Below are 14,267 nucleotides of genomic sequence, written 5' to 3' on the forward strand. Positions count from 1 at the left end.
GATGTTCTTGCTTTGTGAGTGATCTTGTTAGGAACCGTGAGTAGCCTACACTGTTAGGGTAAATTGATTTATGTTATTATATCATCAGGTTGATCATGTTTTATGCCCGATTCATGTGATTATGACATGTTTGATGGTTTCACTGAGGTTGTGCTAGTGGTTACCTGGATTACTATGGTATCACGATGATATTCCATGATTACCCTTGAGATGTGATCACTGGTGTACATTTTTTTTGTATCTTATATTGGAGAATTGTAATGTTACCATAGAATGATCATCTGAGATCATGTGTTATATTTTGTCTTTTATGTAGCTAGGCATTTTGGTTGTTATTTTCATTATTAAATGCTTAGAATAATTGGAAATGAGCTATCCATATTGGACTCATGGATTTATGTACTACATATTTATCAGGTTCTTATAGTAGACTTATACAATAATGCAATTTGATTATTTAAATGGATTATTTAAATAAAATTTAAATTAGAAGCTTTATTTCATGGTTACGCATACTTGGTGCTTCAACTATTATAAACCGTGCATCTACACTTGATTGTGTTCGTTTACTATGCAAGACTTATATCGCCGCCAGCGGCACATGGAGTTAGTGATCTGACCTTTCATGTTGAACCAATGTTGTCCCTGTATGGGCAATGTATTTTTTTATTTGTTATTAATAACCCTCCGATAATCGGTAATCCAGATTCATAATGCAATATGTGATTCAGACCTGTTAGTGTGTCTGTGCATTTGAGGTTTTGCAATTGTCGCAGGAATTATTAAATTAAATGCTGATTTAATGGGTTAGAGGGATTTTTATTATTTTATTTTATTTATTTTATTTCCTGTCTAATTTTTCGCAATTGGATTCCAATTTAATTGGAATTGCCTTATTTAATTTGGGAAAGGGGCAAATAGATTATTTAGTGGGTTAATAATCTATTTTATAAGTCACTTGATAAAGTGCTTAGATTATGCCAAAAGTGAGTTTTCTATACTCACTTCTCACTTTATCATTTCATAGTTCTGGAGGAAATTTCTCAAAACCCTCTTGGGAGAATTCAACAAGAATTTGGCTTGGTGGATCTTCGCGAGATCAATATCGTTGGAGTTGTATCTGGATTGCTCCGCTATGTCGATGGTTTCGTTCGATTTGGTAGGGTACTTATTTTATTCACTCCCTTATTGGTTTTTACCAAGCGTGAGAGGAAGGGGCTTCTCATTTATTTAGTTTTACTTTGTTTTCGTTTCCATTTTCAGTTGCTAAATGTTAGGGAGTGGCGAACTAGTATTCCCCTCCGTTTTTTATGCAATTCCATCACCCGATTAGACAACGATGAGCATTTCTTCTTCGTGGGAATTTAGAAATGCAAGTTTAGACGCTGTTATGCTGCCAAATTTTGCATGTATGTCTAGAAGTCAAATTTTGCTTGATTTTCCTTATAGTTTAGACATGTTTGCTCAACGGGTTTTCAATTTTGATTTCATCGAATCCCAAGATGTTTTTATTTAGGGTGTTTTTGGGATCGCCATGTTTTGCATCCCATCCCATTTTTTCTCTTATCGGATGTATTTGGGTCAGAGTTGTCATTTCGTCATGGGTATGTTTTAGACCAGTAAATGAACTTGTATGGTTTAACCCCCTAGGAACTTATGTTTGGGTTTTTAAATGAATATTGTATGCTAAATGCATGTAGTCTGAAATGCATGCGTTTGTAAGTGATGAATGCTTGGAATCTTTGGTTGTTTGGTTAGTTGTCTTTTGTTGCAATCTCTTATATGATTCTATGCTTGTATTTATGCTTTAACTTAACCAAAAAAAATATGTTAGTCTATATTTATCCTTGTTTCCAAGGATCTCTGAGTGGGGCATTACATCTGGTATTGGAGCCCATGTTCAAACATTGGGATCTCTGTGTATATGTTGCCCATATGGTTGATGATGTTGTTCTGTGAGTACCAGTGTCTCTTTTTGAACTCGTGATATCTTGTTGCTTGGGTAACTACTTGGGATGAACTTGCTTACCCAGTAGATGTGACACAAGTAATGTGAGAAGGAAGAGAATCTTCTTGTTCAGTGCACCTTTCAAGGATGGATGATACCCCTTTGTTAGAACCTCATCAGAGCATCCTAGGCCATCTTGTGGGTTGTTGCTCAAGGATATGAGTGGTTAGTGACCACTGTGTGGTCTAGGTGTGTGGATGCCTTTGCAACTTGGACTATGTTGTTCCTTCGTCTAGCATGTCTTCTGGTGCATTATGTCAACCTCTATTGTGCAGTTGGGATTGTTGTACCTTAGCGTGGCTTGGTTGCTTGTGTGACCCCTTAGTTAGAGTCACTAATTGGTATCCTTGTTTTGGCCTTGAGTGCCTCATGTTGTTCCGTGTAGAGTATGGTGCATTGTGTTATTGTGTTCTGCTAATTAAAAGTGAATGATGTGAAATGTATTTGTTACTCAATGTCACCTCATTATAGTAATGAAATGTTTCCTTTTGTTAATGTTTTGTAGTTTTGGTAGGATAAACATATGAATAATTATATATGAGATATAATGTATGAGAAATAAGGTTTATAATTATATGAGATAAATTAATAATTATATATATATTTGCTGTCATATTAATTATTAATGAATAGACATGTCTCATTAAGGAACATGTCTCTTCATAACCTTGTTCCCAATATAAATACAAGGGAGATTGCTGCATTTGAAAAACATATACCGAAGAGGCAAATATTAATACATTTGCAGCAGATCCAAAAAATCAACATGGTAACAGAGCCAGACTGCAAATTGAATAGAATATATATGTACTTCGAAAATTTAGCATTGCATGTTCGATGTTGCAATGTCTGCAATAGCAAAGAGGGTTTAGAAAGAGGGTTGTGATTAAATATTGAGAATCATTGATACATATAGAAGGAACAAAATATATATATATATATATATATCTTCCATTGTGCTTACACAGTGACTTTATAATAGGTCGCTAAACAAAAGACAAACTTGGCTTGTCTTTTTTTTAAAATAAATCTGGAAGGCTGTGTCAGAAGTAATTTGGAAGGCTATGACAGAACTCAATTGCCTTGTATTCAGCGCTAAATAATTAGTCATCAGGTTTTCATGCTAGTTAATGCCTTGCAGCCTGTTACAGCTAGCACTCCTTCTACCCACCTCTGGACTCAATTGGAATTGGTTTAGACACTCCTCGAAGCATGGACAAAGGTGGCATCAAACTTGTAGCGATTGTAGGTTTGAAAGCTCTTGGGTAAAAATATTTGCGATATGTGAAAGAAAAGACTGAGTCACACCTTGTTATAAACAGCTGCCTCTTTACCCGAGTTATCATTCTCCACACTCCTCAAAGCATTTATAAAAGATAAATCTTTATTTGGAAATGCACATGTTGAAGGAAAACAAGATTTGCAACAAAATGGTTGGATGCGAAAGATCTAAGGAATGATATAGAAAATAATTATGAGTTTGGGAATTTATCCAATGGGGGTATGTGAAAATGTGTGAAGCAGTGGACAAAGCTCACAAACTATCACAAACAATCACCTCCCTTTCATAACTTCTTAACATGCCACGTGGATGGAACGTCAGCAAAGGACAGAATGATAACAGACAGAAGACAATACAAGTTGAACCCCTAAGGTATGAATGCCACGTACAACAAGAGCACCAATAATGTCATTCAAGGACTTTTATGATAGAAGTAGCAGTAAGGTAAACAGCACGTTACAATCAAAGAGGATCGGAATGCATGTCGTGAGTCATCAGATGTGACGAATCACCGGATTAGAGTAGTCAACACATGATAAAGGAAAATGGGAGGGATAGGAAAGATTTGGGAATGATATAGAAAATAATTATGAGTTTGGAAATTTATCCAATGGGCATCTGTGAAAATGTGTGAAGTAGTGGACAGAGCTCACAAACTATCACAAACAATCACCTCCCTTTCGTAACTTCTTAATATGCCACGTGGATGGAACATCAGCAAAGGACGAAATGATAACAAACCAACCCCTAAGGTATGAATGCCACGTAGAACAAGAGCACCAATAATGTCATTAAAGGACATTTATGATATAAGTAACAGTAAGGTAAAATATCATAACAGTAAGGTAAAACACCATGTTAGAATCAAAGAGGATCGGAATACATATCATGAGTGATCAAATGTGATGAATCGCCTGATTACAGTAGTCGACACATGATAAAGGAAAATGGGCAGTAAATATAAGAGGTATATTATTTTAAGTTCTTCGCAAACATCATTTTTTATATAGGTATGTATATAAAAGAGAATTCATAAGGAGAATCTCTTAATTTAAGAATGATGTTTAATAACTTAATATTATGTTTCGTTACATATAAATATGTTAAACAATATAAGTTATTAGTATTACTGTTAGTTACTAATATTGTTATTGAAATATAAATGAAATGAAATATAAACATTGAACTTCTAGGAGAATATTTCATCTAAGGGAAAGTCGTATATATAGAAATTCAGTATTGTGTTATCTTAATTCTATTATAGAAAATAAAGAGAGATGTTATAATCATTTATGCTGTTGTTAGTAATGGGCATGAGTTAAATTACTAACATTCATGTTGACATTTTTATTTATATAACCAAGAGCTATGTGCCTTAATCTTTTCCTCTGAGAATGTTATTGCAGGAAAATGGAGATTCAGAGAGAGTGACACTTCTTCAAAATAAAGGAGCTAAAAAGATTGATGTTTAAAAGGAGTCTAACACATTTGTCTGAAGGAACGGATAGAAGATATGTATCAGTTAATCTTTGAAGATCTTGATCATATCAGAATAAGAGGGAGTTTTGACTTCATGTAAACTTTTGATATCGTGTGTATGATTGCATGATTTGATCGGCCTACCCCCTATGTTCATCATGAGAAAGTGACAACTTCCAAATGATCATCAAGTTATTGAAAGGTGGCGATCTTACAAAAACTTAATTTTCTATTATGATGGATATCTTACGATGTCTATGCAAAACATGATAGAGTATACTTTGCATGGTGGATGTTTATATGGTACGCATTATGAGAATGTGTGCACATACCTTATAAACATTTTTTTAAGTACTTGGTGAATATCATGTGTCGATTATGGAAGACCAATACTCATGATATTAGATGTGATACCTAACATTTTTGAGTACTTGGTGAATATCATGTGTCAATATTCTAGAAGACCAATACTCATGATATCATATGTGATATCAAAACTTATTGAGTGCATGGTGAATATCATATGTTGATATTTTGTAGGTCATTACTCAGAGTATTTGGTAATATTACATGTTAATATTCTAGAGGCCAACACTTATGATATCAAATGGTGGATATCAAATGATCAAAGATATCCTTAAAATTTGCCATGCTTAATATTATCAATGGTGTAATATTTAGCTTGTGTATATCCTCCCTAGCTAAGAGGGAGTGCTAATGTTTTGTAGCTTTAATAAGATAAACATATGAATAATTATATATGAGATATAAGGTTATTATTATATGAGATAAATTAATAATGATATACATAAAATTTGTTATTATATTAATTAAGTAATTAATGAATAGACATGTCCCATGAAGGAACATGTCTCTTCATAACCTTATTCCCACTAAAATACAAGGGAGATTGATGCATTTGAAAAACATATACCAAAGAGGCAAAATTAATAAATTTGCGGCAGATCCAAAAATCAACACCTTTCATTGAGAAATGAATGCATATTGTGAAATTATTGTGAAAAGAAATAATCTATTGCAATAGATCATTTGGGTTAATGACTTATGTCCCCAAATTGCTTGTTTCTTAATCATAGGAAAAGTTATGTGTTTATGATGCATTTAATAATGTATGGTTTGAATGGCACTAGATGAACCTAAGATCTTGTACCTATGACCTTGAATATTGTATTGTTGCACTACATGGAAAGAAATAACAGTTTGCATTCATAAAGGAATTGTAGTTATGCATATGCATGAGATCATTGATGGTATACTATTTGATGTGTGTTAGTGTATTCTCTAACGTGCCTAGGGTGATGTACTCCTTAGCATTGTGTGGCAATTTATCCCTCTTGTGTAACTATTCTCAATCATTACATGTAATGTGACTTGATTAATGCCTTATTTTATTTGGCCAGTGGATCTTTCCACATGTTGCTTGGGATAGCATTACTTTGGTATTTCCTTGCTTGGATCAGTCATCAAATTTCTCTATTGCTCTCTTTGTGATAGTTGTCAGAGTTGACTTATTGTTGAAACGTGCACTTTTGAGATTTTCTATTAGAATTGACACTTCCCCCTGTTGGGGTCTTTTCTTTTGTTCATGGTGACTATTCCAAATGTTTTCTATTGCTGCCCAACCTTGTGTTGTGACTCTTACCATGTTCAACTTGAAACTCTGGTGGTATGTGTTGTGACCGCCTGTCACACCACGCCCATGCCTGGGACCCCCTTCCGTTTTTTTGAAATTTTTGCCAGCTGTTTCCTTCTTCTGCGGAGCGCAAGACTGAAGGAGTCACGGAAAAAACCAAAATCCTTCACTCCATAAGAATCCCGCTTTCCATAACACGTGGAGCGCAAGTCAGCAAGAGTGGAGGAATATGGAAAAATCCTCCAATCATCAAAAACCCTGCTCTCGCATGCAGTGGCGCAGATTTGGAGTGGATGCAGAAAATTTTGAAAAAGACAAAATCCGCCATTTCATAAAAAGCCCACTCCGGAAATCATGGAGCGCAGTTTCAAGGAAATGGAGGAATAGAATAAAGTCCTTCACTCCATCAAAATTCCGGTTTCATGAAGTGGTGGATCGAGCGCAATTCGGCAGGAATGAAGGAAATTTCATGCAAAGAAAAATCCTCCACTCTGGGAAATCTTTGTAGTTTCTTGTTAACTTTCAAAGCTACATGATACCAGATTTGTGGCAAAGGCACATTCAGTTTCCAAGATGACAGTTTATGAATCAACAGGTCCAATATTTCTGTGATGTGACAGGAGTCGATGTTCGAAGGCTCCACTCTTGTCACTCCACCGGATGAAGCTACGAGTTTCAAGTATAAATTAGGGAAAGGCAGATTTTGAAGGTGCTTACCGACTTTTGTAGTGATGGTCTTCATTGGATTTGGATTCTAACCGAAAAACTCGATCCTTGTACACATGATTACTCTGTTTTGGGATTCAGGATTCTCGAAAATCATGGAGCTCAGGTCAGTGGAACTAAGGGAATGGTCAACTAATGAAAATCTCCAGCGATTTTAAAATTGCATATCCTTCATTCTGAAAAAGCCCGATCCCAAAAAGTGTGGAGCGCAAATTTGATGAAGTCATCGAAAAGACAAATTCCTTCACTCCATCAAAATTCCGCTTTCATAAAAGTGTGGAGCGCAAGTTTTAACGGAGTAAGGAATATTTTGAAAAAGATAAAATCCTTGATTTCATAGAAAACCCACTTCCATAAATTGATTGGAGCACAAGAATTTGTTAAAAAATCATGAAAAGCGAGAAAATTGAAAATTTTGTGGAAAATCCAAAATTTTAGAGGAAAAGAATGAAATTTCTTATGAAGTGAAAGTTGGATTCAGAGAAGAAAAGCGAAAAAATGATTTTCCTTCAAAAAGTATTTTTTGGATTTACATTAAAAATTAAATATTAGTTTACTAGTATTTAATTTGATTTTTTTTGAATAATAATCCAAAAAAAATAAAAGATGGAGAAAAGTTGGAAATGAATTTGATTTTTTCATATGGAAATTAATTAAATATTGATTTGTTAATTGATATTTAATTAATAAAAGAAAAAAAAATCAAAATGGGGAAGCATCAAAATAGCAATTTTTTGAATCAAACAGCAAAAAGCGACAAGTGGCGAAAAAAATGGAAACCTTGATGGTTAAGTAAAGCAACTGCCTAATTTTAGTCTGTAGCTTTAAAGGCATCTTTTTGAAGAATGATTTATATAAGATACCCTCTCATTCATTCAGGCTCACACAGAAATTTGAAGAGCAAATTGAGAATAGGAGTAAGATTCGAGGAGTTCAAGCAAGCAGATTTTTTTTGGGAAATCTTTTGAAATTGTTGAGGAGTTTTTGGGAATTCACGACAGAAGATTTTGAATCCTATCAAAAAGGAATTTCCGTTGCAGTGAGTTGTGAAATTTCATATTTCTCACAAAGTGTTAAAAAGTGAATCTTGAAAGGAGTATGGAAATTTTGGCGAAAATCCAAAATCTTTGTCTTATGGACAAGTCATATCTGTTGTTTTTAATACTTTCCTTGCATAGTCTTATGTATGTACGTTTTCTATTTTGCAAGAAAGGAAAATGGCAGAGCCCAGGGGAACAGGAGAAACACAAGGACAATTGATAAAGAATGAAAGGAGAGGATTCTATCCTGAATCCAAAATCGTGTCAAAGTGGACAGAAATTGGAGATACAAATCTTGGCGGCCTTGATTTGAAAGATTTTAACTGGAGAATGCTCGAATATAACGACTATCACCCAACACACCTGGCTACAAAAATTGTGAGAAGTGGAATTTTTGCTGCAGCTGGTTTCCCTCCTTCTTTTCAGCATCCAGAGTTAATCGTGGAATGTACCAAGCATTACAGTCCTAGAGACAGAACCATCCAAGATTCTGAACAAAATATTCTGGCAGATTTTTCTCCGGCATCCATTTCTGAAGCATTTGGAATTCCTTCAAATCCAAGGATGGTCACAAAAACACAAGAGCAAGCACTGAGAATCTACACATCTGGAATCACTTTTTGTGAAGAAATAATCAACAAAAGATGGTTGAAAAAGAATAGACCGCACCATTCCAAGATTCTGAAAGAAATAGTATGGCTCGACTTGCAGAGGGAATATAGTGATATGGTCATGATGTTGAGTTGCATATTTGGCATGCCTTATTCTTATAGGTTTGAATCTTGGATGTGGTATTTTGTTGTGCAGGTGATGGAGGAAGGTGACAGAATAGATTGGGCTGGGCTCATAAGTGATAATCTAAATGAACAGTTGATGAATCTAGAGCATACAAGGAAATTTTACATGAGCTCCTATGTCATCTACATGCTAGCACGGAGGACAAATTATGATGGACTACGATGCAAAGGACCAATTGGATGCGGAAGCCAACACCTCAAAGTCCATGAATGTTACCCGCAGTTGCATTTGTATTCAAAGGATGATTACATGAGGGTTAATGATATATTTGCCATGCACATAGTAAGAACACTACAAAAGAGGCCACATATAAGAATGTCAATGGGTGCAATGAAGTTGGTTGAAGAATATGGCACCTAGTTCATTCAATTTCCTACCTTTTCATACATCCGAGTTCAAGGATTCTCCACGGAGCCATACAAACTCCCCAGGTATCCAACGGATAAGATGGTCTTGTTAGAGCTTACTCGACAACTTACTACCTATGACAAGATTCAGAAAGGGAAGAAGAAGTTGGGATTGCAGTTTCCAATTTCCATAGGAGAAGGGAAAACTGAGGTATGCCCATGTCTAAAAGCCGCAGAGAAATCATCAGATAAGCTCCACTTCTTCCGCCTTCCGCTTTATCCAAAGAGGAATGATTTTGATCCTTACAACAAGATTTCATCAGCAGGAGGATCAAAGTACCAACACAAGGTTCACCTTGAAGACTTTTGGGCAAATGCAGCAGACGAGAACGAGATTAGAAAAAGGTTGCATTCAAGACCACCATTGAACATTATTAGAACATGCAACATATTCAAGGTTCCTGATCAAATGGAGGAGGACCCAAATGTGATGCAAAAAGGATTCAATCCAAAAATGACAGCTCAACCATTTGATTGGAAGAAGAAAGAAATTACAGATCTCGAAGCCCTTTCAAAACCAGTCTTAGATTTTACAAAGTGGTGGATCGAGCGTAAGCTTCAAAAATTAGTTGCACCAGCTAATGGATTCACATATAGGTTGCTTGGCCACAGACCACTTAGGGACGAAAGATCAAGACAAATATCCGAAGGGAGTGTTGAAGAAAGGGAAACTCCATCCGAAGATGTAGGAACCAAGAAAGGGAAGGAGGTACCTCGAGAAAAGCGTCCTGGGATTGAGGAAGTCATCCAAGAACCTCAAAATAAGAAGCAGAAACATGGAGATGCTCCCTCTTCTCCAAGTCGAACTCCAAGTGTCCAAGAGATAGAAACTTTTGAAAAGCAGGATGTAGGGACAAGTATAAGGAGATTTGAGCAAGAAGAGAATTTGGATAGGCCAATTCATGATAGGTTGAGTATAAATGCTTATGAAAAATCCATGCAAGAAAGAGGGAGAGATCAAGATATTGCTACAGAAGAAAGTCTTGCTACGATCTTAGAGCGAGAAATGATTAATGATGGAGATGGTCCACTAGAGGAAGAAACTCCAGGGGTAGCAATACATCTTCCAAGTGCCAAAGCTGTAGTTCCCGAGGTTACAATGGATAGTCCAAGAGGTGAAGAGGAGATTGACATTCGAGCGGTCCAAAGGAAAGAACAATTGGTAATTCCGGGGGACCAAAGTATACCCATTCCGGAATGGTTGAGGCAACGAATTCAATTGCGTCAACAAAGGGAGGTTGATCCAGCAATTGAATTACAAGAAATTTTGGACCGATCAAACCGATCAAAAGAACAAGGGAAAGCAAAAAGATATACTAAATTCATCAAAGGAGAATCAAGATCCAGAATCTTGCAGATTGCGACTCCCACAGTTGACAAAGGGAAAAATTAGATTGCTCCAGATGAATATCATGTTACAGAAGTAAATCTTGGTCGGGCCTCCCGAGAGCAAATATTGGAAGAATTTGATGACTCCACACAGGCTTTGAAGGATAGGCTGAAGAAAGTAGAAGAAGGGTATGAAAAGCAGAAAAGAGAAATTCGGCCCTTATGTCAGTACATCAATAACTTGCCTCATCCAGTAAGAGAGGAAGGTCCATCATTTGTCCCTCCAACAGGTGTTTCCAGTGAAGTGGTAGGTGATATTGACAGAATCAAGCGGATTGCTCAGGGTGCAAAGATTTGGATCGAAGGAATTCAGGAGGTAGCCTTCAAACATGCAAAAGAATTAGTGCAAGTGCACAATAGGGCATTGGCTACAGTCTCTAGGATCCAGTGCATGGAGGAATCATGGGTGGATAAGCATATTTACCAAGAAGAGGTGATTATCGACATTCAGAGTCTGATGGATACCCCAAAGCAAGAATTGATTGATGGTCGAGTTATCAACGAGGGGGATGTCTATGATTTTATTCGATGGTACAGTGCAGTGATCATGGCTAAGGAAATGTTTGAGAGCTTTAACAGGGAATCTAGTCGATGGAAAAAGATTGTTGATAACATCAAGCAAGGAATATCAAATGCAGTTGCATCCTTGTTATCACAAAGACTGGGGGAAGAAGAAATGACAACTGATAATCTGAAAGTCAAGTTAGAGGAATTCTTTCAGCTAAATGTATATGGAAGAGATAATTTTGAGAACTTCTCCATCTTCTCAAATACCATGCACACTACTAAAGACTTACTACCAGATTGGGATGAAAGCTTGGGAAAAGCAAAAAGAGCAATTGCAGTTCCAAAATTCAAGCAAGACTCTGCACCAAGCATCAGTATAGAGGAGTTGGAAACAGTGTTAGATCGATTTCGATCTTTCAGGCGAAGAAATTAAGGATAGATGCATTAAATGCATAGTGGGTGTGCATAGGGATCATTTATTACACCCCACTCCTTAAACGAGCATGCATAGTGGGCATTTATTACCCACTGTGGTAGTGGATCCCTTGTGGCATTAATGTAGATTCTTTTTCATTGCCCTGACCCTAATTAGGGCTGATGTGGCATGATCTTGGCCATCGGTTATTGTGATCATCCGGGCCACCCATTGTAATTGAGGACCTATATAAAGGCCTCATTTCTCATTTGTAAGGGGAGATTTTTATGAGATTGTTGCTATGAGTTACTGAGATAATAAAGTTTTCATTGGAGTTTGGTGAATACTTGACGTATCTTAGTTCTTGCTTGTTCTCCTAAATTTCTTCAAGTAGATTAAGTTTAGCATAGTCAATGTGTGGTGATCACCATGAAGAATATGATGGTGTATTGATGAATTCCTTTGGTTCATACTTTTGACGTTTTAGTTATTCTAATTCGTTGTGTAAAGTTAGCCTGAACCCCTTTCATGCATATGCTCAACTTCTATCATTTGTATACATTGTTCTTTATGATGTTGTATGAGGTGATATGAAAATCTTTGGCATAACCCTTGAAGATTGCACTGGTTCATGCTTAGTTGTAGTATAACTTGGCGAAGTGGAATTCAGTAAATTGAGGAATTTGTCCACTAGAATACTATTCTTTGTTATCACTACCCTTAGGATTAGAATAGAATTCTTGAATCCCATCCTATTTAATTTCTGCATAGTCTGTGAAAAATCCAAAAAAAGCGCTTCATTGCAAAACCTTAAAATAGCTCCCACATCCAGTATGGCTTGAAATGAATATGAATAAACACGTAAGGCCCCTTGTGATCATCAGCAAATCAGATCAACCACCGATCTTATCCACAGTCAAGACCTGGCATTAAAGGAACCTTGAAGTCATTGTATGATCTTCTAGCAATCTTAGCATACACAAGATTTTATTCAAGAGAGGATAAGATATTTCAGTATTTTGTTCTACTATTTAGTGAATCATAAAACACACATCAACAGTATGTACAAGGGAGAACATTACAAAGAACATACTAGTGTATTTGTTAATAGATGTACGGGTGCAAATGAAATGTAATTTGCTTAAATGTTGATAAAATGAAATATTGCTCATGAAAGAAAAGAGAAATTAATATAAAGACTTTGTACTTGTTAGATGATAATTGACTATTGATGCATTGTACTGTGAATCTTTCAGTTCCATTATTCTTAACTCCTTGTAAGATGGTTTAGATAATGAAAATCATGTAAACAAAGTCATTTTGGTTTAGAATGTGTAAATTATCTTTCATTCCATGTCTTATGTTGGTTCAGGCATGCCTTCTAATTGTGGTTTAGGACGTTTCGTCTGTTGCATGTCTTGGCAACCAAGACTATCTACTTTTAACTATGTTGTGTTTTTTTTAAGTGGTGACTAAAACTTTTAGGTCTTAAGACTCTCTAAGTTCCATCATCTTGTAGAGCTCATCAAGAGCTTTCCGATGCATTTTAAACAAAGTCAATCGCAGTCCAGACGCAAAAGTTACAGCCTCCAAAGTGAAGGCAATTTTGTGCTGATCTTGAAATCTCGTGCGATTTTGTCGTTAGGGACAATCATTATTTCGCCTAGTTAGGTGGGAATTTTTGTATGAGAATTTGCTAATGTAAAATGTTGTTTTGGAAACAATGAGCACTTTTTTGCACTTCTAGAGGGTGTGAATTGATGTTCCAGATACCCTTTATCGAGTAGAGGTCAATTCAATGATGATAGATTGGATTTATGCACACTGGAGAAGTTTAAACCTTCATGTTATGTCTCAAGGGATGAGTTATTGTTCCTCCATGATCTACTTGGTCCTTGGTTGGGATCCATGTTGTGTTTTGCAAGACCATTATGACTCTAGTGTACTCCTGTGATGTGAAGTGCAGACTATGAGTGTTCCCTTCTTGGTGTAGACATTGCCTTTGATTGTTTAGGTGTGACTTAGTATATCTATAAGTTTGGATCCTCGTCGTGGGCTTCAACGTGTGTTATTTTCCCTTGTGCTTGCTGCTCTTTGAAGGGGTAGGTTAGTGTGGATACACCATTAGTGTAGCTCGATTTGAGTGAGAGTCAGATGATTGGTGATATTCCTAGTTTCTCCAACTCATCTTGGTTTGACTTAGTGCAAAGGTTGTGAGACTCCCTTCCAAATCTTGACACTTAGTGGTTATATCTTCTCACACATGTATTTTCATAATGTTATCTCGGTCAAGCTGTTCCTTCTTGGTTGACTCGAGGTTGGAGATTGAGTTTTAGTGGTAGGATTGGTGTAGCATCCCTAGCATGCAACTAGTGGGACATAGTACCTTTGGACGCATCTTGTGCATTGGTAAGAAGTTAAACATATGACATTGTCCACTAGTGGAGATCGTTGCAACTTTGTCAGAAGGTGATGCCTTGTCTAGTTGGATTAAGTGACCCTAGTTTCTAGTGATAGTTGAGCTTTCTGCACCATAGAGACTACATTGCTCCTATGCTTGAG

At 36.3% G+C, this 14,267-nt stretch overlaps 1 protein-coding gene across 5 annotated transcripts in view; it reads right to left on the reverse strand.

Annotated features, from left to right (window-relative positions):
• The window catches only part of LOC149577233 (glutathione S-transferase TCHQD-like), a 39,381-nt gene that overhangs the window by 11,480 nt on the left and 13,634 nt on the right, over positions 1 to 14,267 (reverse strand). The gene's annotated exons all lie outside the window — the stretch shown is intronic.

This window comes from Cupressus sempervirens, chromosome 1 (genome assembly GCF_028749045.1).
Source record: "Cupressus sempervirens isolate cs-2001-9-10 chromosome 1, ASM2874904v1, whole genome shotgun sequence".
NCBI lineage: Eukaryota > Viridiplantae > Streptophyta > Pinopsida > Cupressales > Cupressaceae > Cupressus > Cupressus sempervirens.